Below are 14,656 nucleotides of genomic sequence, written 5' to 3' on the forward strand. Positions count from 1 at the left end.
TGAATGGCTATTTTTGTTCCGCTGTTATTTTTGTCCTTGCTCAGAAGGTGCCTGGCGTTTAACTGCCTGCAGTCGATGAGTCATTATGCAGTATTTCTAGAAAACCCGCTTTCCTATTTGTGGGGAAACCATCTTTTAGTAAAGGATACGCAGTAGTGCTCGTGTTAAGCCCTACCGCGGCTTCGTGGAAGAAATTAGCGTGTCGATCGGATTCATTCAGCTACGTGCGGTTGCACCTTCAGCAAAACGTAGGATGTGAAAACACTTAATGAAACATCAAAAGGCATAAAGGCTCAGAAAACTTCCTTTATCTGACACTGTGCAAAATATTCAAGACAAATCTGCGTTTTGACTCGTGGAGATCGTCCGCCCGTGTTTTGAGTGTAACACCTTTATAGGCGTGCAGTATTTCCATGTGCAAGGTATTCTCGAAAAAAAAGATGGCACGGTCCGCCCTCCTCCTCTGCCAAACCGATGGCAGCCTTAGTTTATCAAAACTAGGTTGTTTCCAGTCTCTGCGCCGAGTAGTAGGTGGATCCCGCTCGCTCGGTTGTAGCCTTGTAGTAATGCTTGTGTGCGTGCGTGCTCCCGTCTTGTTTGCTCTGCGAGCGGTGGGGGTGGTACAGCACCGTGAGTGCCTAAAACGCCTGGAGAGAGGCGTGGAGCGGGGAAGAGCCGGGCTCTCGGCAAATCCCCCGGGATCTGCCGCTCCTCCAGTCTGAGCGTGATAGATGTCCGGTTTAATTGGGGAGGAAGGGGGGAGAGAGCCTCGGTCGTGTTAACAGAGGCGAAATCCTGCGGGTAAATCTCTTCGGAAGACAAATGTGGAGAAAACTGTGCCTCTCCTCTTGAAGAGCTCCTTCCCTACTTTGCGGAAAATTGCTTTCCTTGTTCCTGGTTTTTACATCTAGGGATAAATGGCTGTGATGGTTTTTTTTTTTTCTTCTTCTTCGTCTTACTATTTTGCTGGCTGCTGTGGAGAGGAGCACACCATTATGCTAGTCCCTGACTCGCTTTCATTTTTTGCCGCAGTTGCATGGTAGGCATCTGAGATACAAGAGCTTGGGGTGGCATACTGTCGCCTCACAGCTGATGCTGGCCATGGAAACTGTTAGTTCGGCTATTTATTCCACTTCTCTAGCTAGATGTGACAAGTTTTCAGTCCAAGCTGAGTCCTCTCTGTAAAACTATTAACGCGGTTTAGCTGAAGTAATCTCTATTAAAGTAGGGCAGGGCGGAGAGCTCAAGAAGGAAGGTGAAGCAGGAGGAGGGGAGAGGCTTGATGTAGGTCACTGGTGGATACAGTGAGTTTTCAGTAGTGGAGCCTCCTAAAGTTTTGGGCTCAGGGTCCCACTGCTGGGGAAGATAGCATCTTGTCAATGAAAGAAGTGCTTGATAGGATTTTGAGAGAACTGTTTCTCGCTGTCGCATGTGCTGCTTGCTGTGTCTGCACGGGTGTGAAGGGAGAGGGAAGACCATAGTGCGCTGCTAGCGCTCTTGCGTTGCCTGTCCTTCCCCCTCCTGTCCCTGGAGCACGTATCTCCAGCCGTGGCTGCTGTGCATCAGGGTCTCGAGATAAGTCCCTCACAGTGTCCTTATTTTTGTCTTCCGTGATTTCCCAAGCACACTGGGAATCTGTTCAGAAACTCCTCGCTCTGTCAGTGACGCTAAAATTGCTTAATAAGATTTTTTCTTTTAAAATTATAATTAAAAATAATAGCAAATGTCTTGCTAGATTTTGAAATCTTAAAACCATAGGCTGACGTCTTGTAACATCCCAGTAGCGGATCCAAATTCCTGTTGCTGAAGGGCAGCCCACCCCCCAGCCCTTCACCTTTTTTCCTGTTCCATGTGTGCCAATGCCATTTCTCACAGGTCAAACGGCTGTCTGCACCTCGTGTTCTGAAATTCTTATCACATGCTCATCAGGTACTGCCTCTTGGCTTGCTGGAGTTGTCTTCTTGCTTTCCAGCCAAGTATCGCAGTAAATAGGAGGGGAAAAAAGAAAAATATGGCTGTTTCCTAACTGTTCAGGACCTCTTAAGTGTTAGCATATGGGCAACTGGAAATGCTTATGAGCCACTGTCAGGTATTTAAGACTTCTAATGTGTGAAAAAATAACTGCTTTTTTTTTAACTTCCAAATGCTTATGTATTACTATTGAGAGTCAAGGGCGTGGGTATCCTTTTAATTTCTTTTTAGAGACTGAAGGCACATGAACACATTGATTATACAATTGCTGTATGAAGTTAGGTAAAACTCCAGGTTTCTTGGCAGGACGCACGGTTCAGTGGGATTTTTTTTACTGGTGTTTCTTGTGGAGTACTTTCCTGCTCCATCTGCAACAACTGGCTTTGTGTGATGTAATACTAAAGCAAGTTTTCCAGTTACCGATGGCTTCTCTCATTGTGGTTGCGACCTTCTGTCTTTGATTTGCATTTTAGTTCTCGAGGTTCTTCAAGTTCTTCAAGTCTAAACTATAAAAGGCTCCTGTCATGTAGCCAGTACACTTATTTCCAGTACAATCTGGAATACCTGCTCCTAATCTTGGGTCTCAGAAGAGGTCTGCATGCCTTCAAGTTGTCAACTTTTTCCAGTTGAACTAGTTAGTCTTGCAAAAGCTTACTCTTAGCAAGTATGTTCATCTTTTGTCCTTAACTATCGGATGGATCTACAATGCCAGTGCTGCTCCCGCGTTCGCTCTGATGGTCTGCTAAGTGTGGTTGTGTGGGTTTTTTGTTGTTGTTTTTAAGAAAATCTCCTTTACTATTTGATCCTTCTAGTCCTCCTGAGATGCCCACGGCTCGGTGATCTCTGCTGTATTAAACAAAGTTGCTGGCTTTTCTGCTGCCATAGACATTGGAATAGATCCCTCATTATTGCAAGGTATCTAATTACCACAGCTTCAAAGCAAGCACATGTCAGGCTGCTTGAAAGGAAGCATTTGTTTCCAGCTGGATCGCTCTTTGTGCTGAGCTTTATGCTGTTCAGCCATCATAATGTCAAGTATTGTCCAAATCTTGCTCTTGGGGTGGTTCCCCACACAGATAAAATTCAGAGAGCTGGGGTATTAGAGGTGGGCGTCCTCTCTGCCATCCCTTGTCTTCTAACTGGTCTTCTGATTATATGAACTCTTAGGTGAAATAAACTGAAATACGTTATCATATATGCATGCAGGGTTGGTTTGGAGTTTTTTTTGGGGGGACGGGGACTGCTTTGTGCAGCAGGTGATTTCTGCACCCCTTTTCCTCCCACCTGCTGCTCTCCGATGGAGATGCGCTCTGGAGGACTGTGCCTGGGAAGAGTGCAGTTGTTTCCTGTGTTGTCCAGGTTTACAGACCCTTTAAGCGATATACCTGAAAGCATAGGAAGCTAGATTTCAGTGACAAACTAGTGTAGGTATTTTGAGGAGATGCTTTTGGGAGTGTGCTCTATTTTTTTTTTTTTTAATTCTAGAAAGTGATTCCCAATTATAGAGGTAGGAGGTGGCTGTTGCTTCATAGGGAAGATAATGAATAGGGCTTTTCCCAAGTACCATGTGTGACTTCATACGGCCATAGACTGCATCATGGCGGGGGTGGGAGCACCACAACAAAGTTCACTCTTAGGGAACAGTATTTATCAAAAAATACTCTGTCTTGTGCAGACCAAGTAGGAGCATATTGTACACTTGGTGCTAGTCTGCTGGTTTTAAAATTAGATGGGGTACAGCTCTGAAGGAGACCAAGCTCTCCTTGGTGTGAGGGCGCGCTCGTAAGCAAACACACACACAGAGGTGGGTGGCAGTGGCTCATGCCTTCAGCCGGCATTTCTCTGTGCCCTTCTTTGTACTGAGGCAGGCTGTTAGCATCCTGCTCCTTTCCTGTAAATAAGCCTGAAGACGCCTGCTTGGAGATAAAAAGTCCAGCGGTGCAGTCCCCTGACGCTTGCTGCTGCTGTTGTTTTTGTGACAGCGCTGGTTCCTGAGCTGTGTCGCAGTTACAGGTCTCCGTCAGTCTCTCAAGCCAGCGCACAGGGCTGTGGCTCTGCTGGGAAGGGCTGTCCCCCCGGCTGCGCCTGCCTGACCCTAATCCTGAACGAGCTTCTTCGCGCGGGGAGAGATGGCCATGCCCCAGCTCCTGTGGTGCGATGAAGCAGGTGCTTGCTTGCCTGCTGCGTGCTGTGCAATCGTGCCTGGCTTCCAGTGCGGTGGCACACATCGTATCTGGACACCGGCATGCCAGGACACCTCGTTTCTGCATGAGGCACGTTGGCTCCGGCATGTAATTACCCACTGCTGCAAAGTGTCCCTCTGGAGTGTGCCAAGCCTGAGAAGCGTCGCTGTCTCTGGAGAGCAGTAAAAGCCGCAGTGATCCCTCGGAGTGGTTGTGTTTACTTCTGGTGTGATGGGCTCTTTCTGAGCAGAAATAGGTTTCACGTAGCTGCTCAAATTGCCCAGCGTTTTAATCCCGCCCCCCCACCCCCCGGGGGTTCAGTAGAAGTTTGTAGGAGATAAAGCTCAGCTGTATCAGAGTTTTAAAACACGGTGGAGTTAATGTGCAAAGGGGCCCTTTTCTTCCCAAGCCCTCTGCATGGATCTGTGTTTCCAGTAGGTGAAGAATGGTGCGGGAAAGGCCAAGGAGAGGAGGCGAGTTTGTATCAAGCCCAACGTAGTGTCAGAGGTAGCATGCTGCAGTGAGCGAGGGAGATGCTGCTGGGTGCTGGAGAAGCTCCATCTGGCTATGATGGAGCTTTGATATCTGTGTGTTATATCCATATATCTATATGGCTCCATACCAGCTCTCCTGGTATGGAGAGCCGCATGCTGACCCCCAGCCCACGGGGTGTTGTTTGGGGCATTGCTAGAAACAAAATGCAGGAGTTTTCTTGAGCTTTGGTAGGAAGAGGAGGATCTGCCTCTCTCCACCAGACCTCGGGAAAAAAAAAACCCTCACCTCATCCCAGCGGAGGTTCGCTATAAATTGGCCTGATCCAAAAGAAAGCTCAGTGTGGCCACTCAGCACTAATTTATTTTGTGGTCAAGCAATTAATGGAAATTTATCTGGCGCCTTCCAAATTCTCTCTTCATAAGAATTGAATTAAGGGGGCAGGACAGGCCAGGAGGGAGTAGAAAAGAGCTGTAAAGGGAGCATCAGGCATGCAAGGATGAGGTCTCAGGCCAAAACACACCTATTTTCAAGCAGATGGAGCCTCTTGGGATGGTAGTTCAGTGCCAGTTCTTGCTGCCCAGCCTTGCCCACTGGGCTGTTTTGGGTAGCATGCTAGGAGTTCACCTCCTCGGGGTCACCGTATCCCCATCGCCCTCCTGCGCCAAGCATTGAATTTGTGTGATGAGGGGCTTGGTGCTGCCTCCTTGCTTCTGAGCTTGTGGCCACTGCTTTGCCTGGGTAGCAAGTGGGATGGTTTGACCTCATTATAGAGTATCTGCAAACCGTCATGGCTGCCTTGTCAAATCTTATCTCCTCCGGTCTGTATAAACAGTTGTTCATGTTGATGTCTTTGTAAACAAATTAACTTATGCTACTCTTGGCATACTGGCTAGGTAGGTGGGTAGTTGATGTGTATCTTTGGCTTTTCCTTCCCTTCCGTCTCCCCTTTACATTGGTAACTCTTAAATAGGTAAAAAAACGCTAGCAGTTGCACATAGAAAATAAGTGTGTCTTGCTGCATCTCTTGACCTTCCGTACTGGCTCTCAAACTGTTAAAGCTATGGACCTTCTTAATTTAAGTGATGTTTCAGTGCAAGTTGGTTCAAGAGCAACTGCCCTGGATTTTCCTGCTAGGTAAATGCCGGGTTGTGGGGTTGTGCTGTTTCCCAGAGAGCATGGCATAGGTAAACTTCCAACCAAGCATTCTTGGAGTTGGGCTGAGTGCTTACAGTCATGAGTAAGATAGCTATGGGCAAGCGTTTTGCTATGCCTCATAAATTATTTGCTGGGGCGTTTTCCTTCCAAGCCTGCTTCTGAGTTGTTTCAGATAAGGGGGAAAAAAGATGATCAGAATTTCTTGGTGGGGTGGTGGGACATCCTCTTGGTGCTATCCTACTGCAGACCTGATGGTTGAAGGGTTTCTGTGTTAGTCGTGGGTCAAGGTCAGAAGAAGCAGAGTCCCTTCCTGCAAAGGGAAGCTGCTGAACTCTCTTTAGAAAGCCGTGCTTAAAGTTTTGTAAAGGTGACTGATGCCATAGTATGCGTTTTATTAATTCTGCCGCTGTTTTCTAAGGACTTGTGCTCCTTAGCAATGCACTTGCACTGAAGTAGTGTTGTTCAAAGAAAACTGCTAGAGAAGCGTCTGCGTGCATCTATATGTGAATTATGTGTATTAAGTACACTTTAATGGTCTCTTCTTTTGTACACTATTTCTAAAAGATTGCTATTGGAAGATAAGGTCGGTTGTCTTTTTCTGATGTGGTAAAAAAGAGGTTGACCGAATCTTCCTTCCTTACAGGGTCTTGGGAACACTTTCCAGTTTCCAGTAGCAAAGAAGTAAGTCTTTGATGTTGTACCAGCCACTTAAATAAAAAAAAAAAAAAAACCCAAGCAAAAAAACCAGCCATGGTAGACAGCTGTCATGACTCCTGGAACAGCAAATGGTTCGGTCATTTTAATAATGTATCAGAAGAATATTTAATTTTGTAACTCCTAAAGGAAAGTGTGACTTCTAAGTGAAGAATGAGAGGTAGTTCTGAAATGACATGCTACAAAAAATAGTAGATGCTTGCTGCTTAGAGGATTTGTGCTAAAAAAGGAACTTTCCCATCCCTCTGTAAAAGCGCCTCTTGGAATCTGCTTAAAGCGTGTCTCCAAAACCTGTTTGTTCTGTTTTACAGGGGCAGAAGAATGTGTAAAAGTAGGAGTCAAGGTTACCTAGAGACTGTTGCAGTAGTCTGAGTGTTATTTTTAAACTTAAAATATTTTGCAGACTTCTGTCCCTCAGCACCCCCCCCCTTTTTTTTTTAACTGAGGTAGTGCTTGAAAAATAGTAGTAAATACTTCATATATGACACCACTGGCGTGTCAAGTACTTCGGAGCAGGAGCTTGTATTACTCCTGATTTGTAAAGAGCTTGCAGTTGAAAGCTCAGATCCTGTAGTTGGGTCTCTGGAAGTTTTGTCTGCTTGCAGAGGGTCTGCTGAAGGCGGAGGCTTTGCAAGGCTGCAGGACTAGGGCCATAGTGGACAGGAGGCTTATCTATCACGGGCACAAAGGGGAGGAGGCATTATGCTGTACAGCAGACAAACAGTCTTTAGGTGTGGGTGTTTTTTTTTTTAAGTAGTTAACATTGCTCATGTAACTTACAGTTAGGTACCACTTAAGATAGGGTGAGTATTCCCCCCCCATGTATGTAACCCAGATGTAGTTTCCTATAAATAACTGAACTACTTCAGCATTCCTAGAGAACGAACTATACCCATGTATCAGAAAGCCTGAAGAATTTTTGAAGTCTCTTCAAACAGCATATTCTTTTTTTCTTTTGCTGTGATGAAGTATAATAAGATGTCTTTTGCTTTTGGAAGAAGACATTTATAGAACTGACTTGCGCTTCCTAATCTTAAAATTAGTAGGATACTGTACCACTCCTTTTCTCTTTTACAGATGTATTAAGTGATTGGCTCTATTTGAGGACAGAAGCAGTGAGGTAATAACTGAGAAACAAGAAGGTTCTTTTTGCAACTTTTAGAGAGTCAGAAATTCTGGGCTGAAATAAGCTTTAACTGGAAAAAGAGAAGGTTGTAGAGACCCGAAGAGTAACTGGTAGAAATGTAGCTTATGTACTGATCATGACAAAGAGGGCAACTAGGTTATCACCAGTAAAGTCATATTACAATAGAATATCTGGCTGTTAATTGATCTTGTTAACTATTATCATGGCAGACCTACTTGGCTGGTCCCACCTGTCTGTGAAGCACGCGTCTTTGGAGTCTCCTTGCAATCACAGGTTCATGTGCACCTAGTACAGCTCCATGTTTCTATGGGGGGGGGTCAGGACTTTTCCTTGGGTCCCCCCAGGCAGGGGGTTGACCTCTTGGGGTGTTTTGTTTTGGTTTTGAAGCTTACTTGTTATGTCTTCATACTCCATAATTCGTAGGTGTCTTGCTTTGGGGACAGTCTCTGTACCTGCTGTTTGAGAGGATACTTCAGTTCTGACTGAGGCTTTGGTAGGAAATCTTACCTGAACCCCGAACTAAATGCTGGGAGAACTAGTAAGCATTGAAAATGAGTTACATTTGTGTAATGCATTACACAATGTTTATTGTATAGTTTTATTATACTAGTGCCAAGCAGCCACAGATGGACTTGGGATACATCACCTGAAGCAGTGCCCAAATGTCCAAAGGGTAGAGTGGGAACTGAAGGAGGTGTTGGTTCATGCTATTTTATCTGGAAAGAGTAGCATGCATCTAGCGAAGTGTTTAGGATTTGGATAGGAGGGAGCAATAATCTAATACATTACACCTAACTCTACATTGGGACATTCTTGAATTGAGGACCTTTGCCGTACCATGCAATTTATCAATTAATGGGTTTGTAAGGAAGGTTATCACTGGCTTTGCAGTCGTGGAAATGCAAACTAAACCATAGGTTAATGTAATTGGTCTGGCACGCTTCTGCCTCATGAGGATAGAGGTACAACACGAAAGCAAGGGTGCAGAGTTAGCTGCGCCTTCTTTGTAGATGCTCTTCTACGTAGTGTATAACCTCCCTTATGGTGTTTCTCCTGAGTAATGATGGGAGCAGTGATTAGCTGTGCTTAGCAATGGTGACAGCCCAGCTTTAAATAATGTATGGAGCTTCCTAGCTGAGGACTTACTCACTGAGCCTGAAATAAAACCATTGGGAATCCAAAGCATTTTGTCCAGCACACAGAAAAATCTGTGTTCTTAAGTCTGGACTTCTGAACAGCAAAATACAGAGGCCTGGGAAGAAGTTAATTTAGTCTGAAATTACACGTTCTTAAGAACAATCCAGCTCATCTGTCGCCAGTGTCCTTTCCTTTAGTCAAAGTGGTAATATGGGGAGTTTCTTGATGTCTCCCTGTCCCCCAGACCAGAGAGCAGCTAGGTAAGCATGCTGCAGGACAAATAAATGAGTGGGTGGATGTCCTGTATTTTCGGGTGGGACAGCAAGGGGAGAGGGTTGCAGCTTCAATTCTGCCAGTCAGGTGGTGGCTGTAATTTGTCCACCCTGGTTTAAATAGGTCTCATCTGCTTTTTCACCTCAGTGCGCTTAGGTAGTGTGTAGAGATGAAATCCCAGTCAGGCATGGATGAGCTCTGTAGCTGTGTAGTGCAAATGAGCCATACTAGAGCTCTCTGGTGGCACCTGAATTGGCTTCCCTGTGGAGGTGCGGAGAGGGAAAACTTTGGCTTGGGGTGGCTTTTTGAAATTTGTAATGGGCACTTCTGAAGGAAGAAAAGTAGGAAGAAAAATACTTCATATCTGCATGAAGATAAAAGAAAATATAATAAATAGAGCTTGATGGGAGACAGACTCCATCGGAGGAGATGTGTTTTATTACGCTGGCTGTGGGTAGCGCGAGTGTGGATGAGGAGAGAGGCACGTGCAAACCAGCTGCTGCCTGGTGGTGCAGGCTCCGAGCAGAGGGTGGCAGTGCCCCGCGCTGCTCCTCCTCCTCGCCGCAGCCTATTTCAAGAGTTCCTAAACTCCTACACTATGTCTGCCGGTGTTGGTCACCCAGTGGAAATAGGTGTTACGTTTGCCTGCGGAGTACTGTTGGCAAGCGTCCGCTTCCTAATCACAGTTGAAGCGGGCTTACGGAGGAAGAGGCTTCCTTGTTTGCATCCTCTGTGCAGTAAAACCTCTTGCATGCTTCCTCTGGGGTCTTCGGTTACTTTACCTCCTGAAGACTGCCAGTGATGTAAATGCAGGGAGGAAAAGCCATGATATTCAGAAAATACTAATTTTTTTAAAAAATCCAGTTATTAATCCAATTAAGGCGGACCGATAAGTGAGAAAATGTGGGCTTGCTGATTGCAAGCATGCATCCATGTTCATTGTCCCTCCTGGTCAGCTTCCCAAAACTGATTTTGTTGTTCATCTTTGCTGTAGAATGAAGTTTTACTTGAATGTCCTGAATGTCTTTACTGCTTCTGTTAATTATTTTATCAAGCGTGCTCCTTCCCCCGCCCCCCAACCAAACAACCCCTGTGCACCCTTTTTTTGTGCGCGGACTTGTCATGCTTGCATGAAGTCTGGAGGAGAAAAACTAGCTTGCTATTCAATTAATTACTAAATCTTGCTAATTTCTCACTGAAATGAAAATAAATGTTTCATATTATTTTTCAAGCTTATGAAAAGGCTCTCAATACTGAATTGTTCAGAATTGAATGCATAACGTAACAAAGCAAGCCAAATTTCTTCCTCTCTCCAGGGGCAGAAGTTTCTTTAAAATGTGGGAAAAATTTCCCCTGAAGTCCTGCTCAGGCTGACTCTTGCTAGCAAGACTGAAAGGTGTTTCTGTAATGACAATATTTGTGCTCATGCATTTAGGAAATATGTTTAGGATTGAAATAGATTTGAATAAAATGTGCTTTTCTAGGAAGAAATGTCAGATAAGGAGGATTAGGGAGTTCTAGCAGCTTTAAACATGTTCTTTCTGTGCTGAGTTCCTGGAAGAAATCTCACTGGTAGTTTATTACACTAAAGCTTTTCTCGTCATCTACGGTCAGTTTTGGCGAATGCTCGAATTGCCTTCCTGGCACAAGGAGATTTTGGGGAGCCCTGTTCCCCTGTCAGCATCCCGAACTCAAGCAGCACAGGTTGTTTGTTTCTTGTTTTGGGTTTGTTTTCTTTTTTCTTTTTTAATACTTGAATGCTGCAGAGCCGCTGGAAAAGTAATTTTGGGTGTTAACTTCTGCATAAGTAAAAGCGCAATCTAACAAATACCTGCAAATGAGTGCAAAGGTGGTGTGAGCAGAAAGTTAACAATTTTGGAAAATCCAAGCTGGCAACCACACTCGGGGTAGGCAATACTTGGTGGTCCCAAGGAGGGTCCAGGGTGCGGAAAGCCCCTGGGTGCTGCTCGGGCCAGGGTTTGTCTGGTGCCATGGGATTATGCCTGGGACGGAGGGAGGGAGCCACGTGGGAAAGCTCCCAGGACCTGTGGCTCCGAGGAAGTCTGTGTCTCAGCTGCCCGGAGCCGCAGATCCTGGGAGCCTCAGCGGTGGATCCGTGATGCTGACAAGAACATAAATTTTGCTGTGCAGCTGCAGGCTCCCAGAAGAGTTTGCTTCAGGGAATGCCATCTGCTGGTATTGTGGAAACAGCAAAATTTTCTACGCTTTTCTTTTTTAATTTGGCCTGAAATAAGAAGTCATTTCATAAAAGATTTCTTTTCTTCTGTAACCTCCAGAAGAAAGAATGGGTGCCTTGTTTTAAAACAAACTATTGGCTATTGTGTGACTTCCCCCCACCCCCCAATAAACTTGACAGTTGTTACAGTATACCAGCATCTAGCAGCGTTCACAAACTCTGTATGTCCTCAAGCCCTCTCCATCCACCTTCTGTGACTAATTTTTTTTCACCACGGCATGTGCGGTGACGTGGAACAACTCGATATCATGGTGCTTATAGAAACCCTGTAGTTATTTAGGCTGTGGTTGGATATTCACTTTTTCTTCCCACTTCCAACACATACTCTTAAGTTGGAGTCAGCCAGCTGATGCCACAGTTCCACTGACAGAGAATACGATGTTTCAGTCCATCTAGCCTTGCCCTGGGACCAGCTGTGGACCCTCCCGGGACGGTCTCGCTGGCGGCAGGAGGCTGGGGACGAGGGGACGTGTGGGTCAGGCGCAGAGCCGGTGAGCTTTCGGGCTGCGCTGCCGTGTCGTCGAGTGGGGTGAGCTTGAATGAAGGAGGCTGGGCACCGCTCCAGCTCCGGCATCTTGTCTAGCCGCTTCATTTCCCCATGGAAAACCTGTTATACTGTAGTCTCTTAAACACTGCTCTCTTCAGCAAAGGTGGGTTTTTTTAATCCCCTCTTTCTCTCGCTCTTAACTAAACATTCCTTGCCAGTTACCCATTAAGATGGGCCATGCCTTCCGATTGGGACTCAGTGAACGAGAGGTACAAGCCATGAATATGTGTAGCTTTTTCTGGTTTGCCTTGGGGTTGGTTTTTTTTTTTTTTTCAGTAGCTTGTTATTTTCCTTTCATGTTGTGAGAGCCTTTGGACTCTGCTTCGGGAGGGCTTGCAGCCTTTGCCACACCGTTGTGGCTTTTTTTTTTTTTTTTTTTTTTGCTTAAAACTTTCGCAGTGGAGGCAAGATCCCAAAAAAGAACCGATGAAGCTCTTCTCTCTGAGTCTGCTGAATGTATGAACCGTGCTGAATTGTGTGCTGAAAAGCGCTAGGAAGCGTCAGCGTGGCTGAAAAGTGCAGTAGTGAACAGAAGCAGGAAGCTGGCTTGCCTGCCCCCTAATCTCACGCTGCTTCCTTTCCCCAGTGGTGCCAAAAAATACCCCACCCAGTGCTCTGCCTGGCTGCTGAGGCACCCACCTCTGCTTACTGCACCTACCCCCCTCAGCATACTCTGCACAAATACCCTGCAGCAGATACGATGATGGAAATACGGAGTATGCATTTGTGTTTAATACAAACAGAAGACACAGACTGTTTAAATGGTAGCTAAATTAAATAATTTTATATTTGAGCATCTACTAAAAGAAAAAAAACTTGCTTCTGAAGGTCTTAGGTTAATTGTTTTCAATTTCATTTAACTTGCAGTCTTTTTATCAGCTAAAAGGGTGGATCACTGCAGCTGGCTGCATGTGTAATACTTAAAAAAACCCAAACCAACCAACAAACAAAACACCAAAACCAAACAGAACACCCCCACGGTGTGAACTAGTTTTTGCAGAGCTCCTTATTTTAGGTGTAGTCTCTAGCTGTCACTGTCTGGGACCGTTGGGGCAGCATCAACCCTGGTATGTCATGGTACAGTTAGTGTATCTGGCATCAGTCCACACCACAGCCAAAAAAGGCAGCAGTCCTTGCTGCTGCTTTCTTTCTCATCCCCTGTCCTGGCACTCGTGTTTGCGTGGCTGTACAGTGAACCAGTTGAGGGGAAACTGATCCTCTTAAACCTTTTTATTTATTTGTTTTTATTGGATTAGCTTTCAGTCAATTGATTCCTTGCTGTGGTTCTCTGTGCAACCATGCGGACCTGCTTTGCTGCACGAGCGCTAGTGTCAGCTCAAGGGGGGGGAGGAGGTGGAAGGGGGATGTAGTCTTGGGCCATCCCTCCCTCCTGGTAGGTGCTTGAACTTAATGAGCAGTGGCACCTGCAGCAGTTACGAGCTTATTCTGTGTGTCCATGCACACTTGGGTGTGTGCCCAGGCTTTGTATGGGCAATGTCCTTACTGAGGACATGTTTAGGATGCTCGTGCCGAACTGAGATGCAAACAGTGAAGCCAAAGCAGGCTGGAGAGAGCAGAAGAGGTACAGAGACAAGAGCCCTGCGTAGGGATGTACAGGAGGTGACACTTGCAGGAAAAATCTTGAGAGAGCTAGCTTGGAGGTGAATTTTAAAATTTGTAGAAATGAGGCAGTACTGTCTCTCGGCACACCTTGGAACCTTTTTAAAGTTTAATCCCAGTTACGACAGTTTTAACCAGCTCATGTTTGGGTAAGGGTTACTGCACTTAGCTGCCACTGTCCGGCAGCCAGCTTCTAGCCCTGTGGAGGCCTTGCCTGGCACGCAAAGGACAAGAGTGACCAAGAGCAAATCGTACCTAAATCTCATCTCTTAAGATGAGATAACTGCTTTGGTGGACAAAGGGAAGAACATTGTTTGGGGCTTAGTGTTTTTTTTGCAAGGCTGCTGATGCAGCCTGCCACAGCATCCTCCTGGCCAAGCTGTGGAGTTAGAGGTGGGATGGGTGGAGAACTGCTGGACCTTCAGGGGCACAGGGTGGTGGTTAATGGCTTGAGGGCTGCTGGGCAGATGGCTACCAATGGCATTGCTCAGGTGTTGGTAATGGGGCTGACACAGTTCAACACCTTATTAACAACCTCCATAAGCAGGCAGAGCGCACTGTCAGCAAGTTTGTCCGTGACACCAAAATGGCGGAGGAGGAAGCGATTGATGTGCTGGAGGGCAGGGCTGCCATTTAGACCAACAACCTGGGGCATGGGCTGACCAGTCTTGCCTGCTTCAGCAAAGGCAAGTGCGCCTGGGACAGAATAACCCCGTGCAGCAGGATGGGCTGGGCTAGACAGCAGCACTGTAGAAAAGACCTGGAGGTCCTGGTGGACAAGCTGAACATGGATCAGCCAAAGTTTTTCTGTGGTTCTATGAATTTTATGTTGGAGCTAGGTCTCCATCTTAAGATGCATTATAGAGACCTTAGGAAAGGACAGAAGAATAATGCTTGAGACGTTCATGCAAACTGAACGGTTCATGAATGTGTGGGTACTGAGGCAATGTGTGTGATCATGAGAGGTTTGCCTGCCCTGAGGAAGGGCAAGGTACACGGGTGGCAAGTGGATATGAAATGTGAAGGCCGCATGCATTTTTCTTGATGAGTGGCTTACAGGAATGTTTTAGCCGAAGTTCTGCGTTTGTGATTTCTTTCAAGCAAAGCCACACTGGGGGGGGGGAGAAACACTTGGGGCTTTCTTCTTTTTGCTTGCT

The 14,656-nt window shown here is 46.0% G+C and overlaps 1 protein-coding gene across 1 annotated transcript in view; it reads left to right on the forward strand.

The window, feature by feature from the left end:
* Positions 1-14,656, forward strand: part of LONRF2 (LON peptidase N-terminal domain and ring finger 2) — a 38,187-nt gene that overhangs the window by 3,812 nt on the left and 19,719 nt on the right. The window lies entirely within an intron of this gene.

Source organism: Pygoscelis adeliae, unplaced genomic scaffold, assembly GCF_000699105.1.
Source record: "Pygoscelis adeliae isolate BGI_AS28 unplaced genomic scaffold, ASM69910v1 Scaffold425, whole genome shotgun sequence".
NCBI classification, from domain to species: domain Eukaryota; kingdom Metazoa; phylum Chordata; class Aves; order Sphenisciformes; family Spheniscidae; genus Pygoscelis; species Pygoscelis adeliae.